Genomic DNA, 5,295 nt, shown 5'->3' with positions numbered 1-5,295 from the left:
ACATAGAACAACAGGAGTGTTGTGTGAATTTTTGTGATTTTTCGGGGTTCGTTTGGACATTTCTATGCATTAACTGAGTTTTCAATGCATTTATGTGCATAATTCAAATTTGAACTACATGCACATGCTCCGGTGCATATAAATTGGTTGAAAAATCAAATCTGTGTCCTTGAGTGCATGCTTAGGTCCCATGCAATAAATGGGAATGAATTTCAAACACCAGGGCACCGTTGATTGCCGGCAAAACATTGAGATGCATGGTTTTTAAATTCTAGTAAATCCAAAACTCGTCTGAAATTCATGAAACTTGGCATGCTATCCTGGAATGGCACCCGACATGCTGTGGCATTTTTTGTGTCCATTTTGAGAGAAGGCGCACTCGAATAATAACAGCCAACAAAGGCATTTTGAAAAAATAGCTGCCACTTTAATGTCTCAAACGTTTGTAGAATTAAAACCGTGTGCGTTCTATTAACCATTCATGTGATGCCACGTGTCTTGGTTTTAATGGCTGTAGGAGGTGCCGTGAGGACAGCTGCTTGACCTTGACTGAACGGGAGGCGTGCGAGCGCCGTCCGGTGCGCAGGCTGACCGGGAGGCGTGCAAGCTGTCCTCGAATACGCAGGCTCACCGGGAAGCGTGCGAGTTGTACGCTGCGCAGGCTCACTGGGAAGTGAGCGCTTTGACTTCCATGGCCGCCCGCCTTGCTCGCATCCTCTCCATTAATGGCGCCCAAGCCGCTGTTTAATTCGCTTTTTAAATATAAAACACTCATCGCAAACATTTTAGTTAAAACACCCGTATGCAAACCGACAGCTTCCCCAGGAAGCCAAGAGAAAATGTGTCGAGCAGGATTTTTGCAGCTCTTGATCGCAAATGTTTTAGATAGAACACCCGTATGCAAAGTGAGAGCAGCGCAGGATTTGTGCATCCCTTCACCGCAAACGGTTGTTTTGGATGACCCGTGTGCAACCACGTCCAAATAATTTGGTAAGATTTGTCAATCCTTGTAACAGTGTGATTTGTCAAAATATGAAGCTAAAAATCACTAGCAGTATCTAATTTTTGCAACTAAAATTCAGTAATTAAGCATAGATTTCATTCATAGATTTAAGCAGTCATTCTTAATTTATACAAACAGTTCAACTCGACAGCTGAACTGACCAAACTTTTCCCCAATTGTTGCCAACCACGTACTGAAATAACTAGTTCAACTATATATACTAGCTAATTTTAAGTACGTTGTACAGTTCCACCACATCTATAGTCATATGAACTGAACAAAATAGCCCCTAAATACTACTACTACGGAGGGGCTTTGTACTACTTCCGGCTGCCTCTCCTCTGCCGAGCGCGCTCAGTAAGAGGCGGAGGAGGAGGAGCCTACCGACGAGCTGGGCAACCGCAATGCGGTGCCTGCCGCTGTTGCAGCTTCAGCGACGCTCACCTCGAACGCCCTCTGCCGCTCCAGACGACCCCTCTCAAAGCGGTGGTTCTCCTTGTAGATCTCCTGATTCCTCGCCTCTGAGGCGGCGTGTGCCGCGGCCACGGCGGCGGTAAGGCTCTTTGCGTGCTCAACGAGGCGCTCCTCCTCCTCCTGCAGGAACTCGGTGTAGCGCGCAAGGTCGCTGACGCACGTGCGGGCATCCACCTCCTGCCTTCGGGCGGCGGTGGCGGAGCGGGTGATGACCCCGGCGGTGGACGGTGGGCTGACGGCCACGGCGGCCGACGACGGGGTGGTGGCCACGACCACCACCTCCCGCCTTCGGGCCGCGGTGGCGGAGCGGGTGATGGCCACAGTGGCTGGTAGTGGGGTGGCGGCCGCGACGGCCACCTCCCGCCTTCAGGCCGTGGCGGCGGAGCGGGCGAAGGCCCTGGCTTTCGACGGTGGTGTGGCGGCAACGGCGGCCGGCAACAGCTGCCGATGGGCACCGACGGCGGAGCGTGTGGTGGGTGTTCCGCGCACACCCAACAGGGACGCCACGCGCACTACACTACGCCGGGAACTGCGCCGCCACTACGGTGTAGCCTCCCAGCTGGAGCTGTCCTCTGATGACGGTCGAGAGGCTGAGCGACGACGACGGACCGGTGCCATTGGCGATTATGGGAGAAGCAGACGAGATAAGCTACAGGGAGGGAGGGGAAAATGCGACGTAGGACTCGCCGGTCGTGAGGGTTTTTATAGTAGGCCGGTAAGCATTGGGATTTTGGGGGATTTCACCGAGTCGGGCGGGAAGCTTGCGCGGGAACGGGCTCACCGATGATTCATTGGTGCCACCGTTTGGCCAAAAGAACGCCCCCGCGCTCTGTGCAAGCTTGCACTATAAGCCGTCTGCAGTAGCGGGGTGACAAGACGTGCGAGAGGAGGACGAAAGGCCATGTACACATACGGTTAATAAAAAAACGTTTGTGATTTAATTACCTACTATACCACCGTCCTGGTTTATAAGTATGATTTAACTAATAAAATACGAATGCATGTCGCCAAAGATTATATAGTTGGATTTGTATTTGAACATAGTTTCCAATTATATAATTTTTAAAACATGCATTAACATTTTGTTGGTTAAATTTGAGGGCAAAGTATGGCACAGAATATAAAGGAGACTATAGACTGGACGGAGGTGGTAGCACACGTCCGCTCTCTACGCAGCGACGCAACTGTCGGCCGGCTTGTAGGCGACCATTTCCTGCGTGTTCATCTGCTCTATGCGTGTGGTTGCTTGTGGTTCAGGCGGCCGCAGCGCGCTCTGCTCGTGTCCCGCGGCGTGCGCTCTGCTCTCGCGTCCCTCCGGGTGCTCTGCCCTCGTCCCTCCACGCGTGCTGCCAGTGTTTGGGGCCAGCGATGATCACGCACGTTCATGTGCAAGCGGTTGCGCCGGGCGCGGCGCGACGATGCAGTTACCCACCGCAAAAACTGCCATGCGGACGCGCCGAGAATCCACGCCGCCCGGCCCCCCTTTTATTCCTGCAGCCATTTACCTTCATCTCTCATCTCACACGACACAATAAGCACACCCACGAGGACACATACAGAGAGGACATCCAGCGGTTCCAATGGCGCTCCCCGTGGCTCCAATGGCGCTCCCAGCGGCCGACGATGACAACGGCGGGCAGTTCACCACGCATCACGTAGTGGACACCCACGTGAGGTGGAAGGCCCTCTCGGTGGTGTACACGAACGATCCGATTTCGGTGGAGAGCTCCATCCAAACTATGGAGCAGTTCCTTGCCGAGGACAAGTACCGAGTGGTCGGTTCGACCTCGAGTACACCATCAGTCGTGCCGGGCACGATCAGAAGGTTGTCGTCGCCTAGTTGTGCGTGCGACATGACGTCCTCGTCTACCACTACCACCTTGCCACAAGGCCTTGCGAGCGTTTCTCCAGGTTTATCAACAGCTCCGACTACAGTTTCGCTATGGTGGACACCACCAACGATCTAAAAGCGCTCAAGGTTTCGTACTTGAAATGCCCGAATCTTGTCAACATCCAGCACCACTATAAGGTCTGGGGCAGCGACAAAACAAATTGAACTCCCTGGTTGACCTCGCCTCAGCCATCATCGACCCCTACTACGCGAAGATGAAGGAAGAGAGCAATAAGGACAAGAACGCCTGGGACAGTGTGTGGCATGAGAGACTGGATGAACAACATGTCAAGTACGCGGCCATGGACGCGTACACAAGCTACGAGATGTACATGCGGATAGTTGACATGAGGAACTGTCTTCTTCCTGACCCAGACGAGGGATCGAGCCACATAGCAGTGGCGGGAGCGTCACAAGAAGTAGATGACTAGACGATCGTATCTCCTACTTTAGAATGCATGCAATTGTTTATTGAGGTGTGTGCGAATGATCTGTATAGTCACTTATGTAATTGGATGTTTATTTCAGTTTTATATATATATATAGACACACACACACATGTTATTCTACTGAAGACAGAGCAATTCACACGGCTTATTAGCAGCAATCGTCTGTGTTATTATTGGTCTTCGCACACATTTCTGATTACGGACCTATTTGCCGCATATCACACACATCTTGTTCAGTTGAACCGTTTTCATTGTGTTGCCTAATGACACACAGTTCATGAAGGAAATATGCCCTAGAGGCAATAATAAAGTTATTATTTATTTCCTTATATCATGATAAATGTTTATTATTCATGCTAGAATTGTATTAACCGGAAACATAATACTTGTGTGAATACATAGACAAACAGAGTGTCACTAGTATGCCTCTACTTGACTAGCTCGTTGATCAAAGATGGTTATGTTTCCTAGCCATAGACATGAGTTGTCATTTGATTAACGGGATCACATCATCAGGAGAATGATGTGATTGACTTGACCCATTCCGTTAGCTTAGCACTTGATCGTTTAGTATTCTGCTATTGCTTTCTTCATGACTTATACATGTTCCTATGACTATGAGATTATGCAACTCCCATTTATCGGAGGAACACTTTGTGTGCTACCAAACTTCATAACGTAACTGGGTGATTATAAAGGTGCTCTACAGGTGTCTCCAAAGGTACTTGTTGGGTTGGCGTATTTCGAGATTAGGATTTGACACTCCGATTGTCGGAGAGGTATCTCTGGGCCCTCTCAGTAATGCACATCACTATAAGCCTTGCAAGCAATGTGACTAATGAGTTAGTTGCAGGATGATGTATTACGGAACGAGTAAAGAGACTTGCCGGTAACGAGATTGAACTAGGTATTGAGATACCGACGATCAAATCTCGGGCAAGTAACATACCGATGACAAAGGGAACAACGTATGTTGTTATACGGTTTGACCAATAAAGATCTTCGTAGAATATGTAGGAGCCAATATGAGCATCCAGGTTCTGCTATTGGTTATTGACCGGAGACGTGTCTCGGTCATGTCTACATAGTTCTCGAACCCGTAGGGTCCGCACGCTTAAAGTTAGATGACGATCGGTATTATGAGTTTTGTGTTTTGATGTACCGAAGATAGTTCAGAGTCCCGGATATGATCACGGACATGAAGAGGAGTCTCGAAATGGTTGAGACGTAAAGATCGATATATTGGACGACTATGTTCGGACACCGGAATGGTTTCGGGGAGTTTCGGACATATACCGGAGTACCGGGGGGTTACCGGAACCCCCCGGGGAGTTTAGTGGGCCAAGATGGGCTTTAGTGGAGAAGAGGAGGGGCGGCTAGGGCTGGCCGCACACCCCCTCCCCCTCTAGTCCGAATTGGACAAGGAGGGGGGGCGGCGCGCCCTTTCCTTCCCCCTCTCTTCTTCCCTTCCTTTTCCC

Source organism: Aegilops tauschii, chromosome 2, assembly GCF_002575655.3.
Source record: "Aegilops tauschii subsp. strangulata cultivar AL8/78 chromosome 2, Aet v6.0, whole genome shotgun sequence".
Lineage (NCBI taxonomy): Eukaryota > Viridiplantae > Streptophyta > Magnoliopsida > Poales > Poaceae > Aegilops > Aegilops tauschii.
This window is presented reverse-complemented; position numbering follows the sequence as displayed.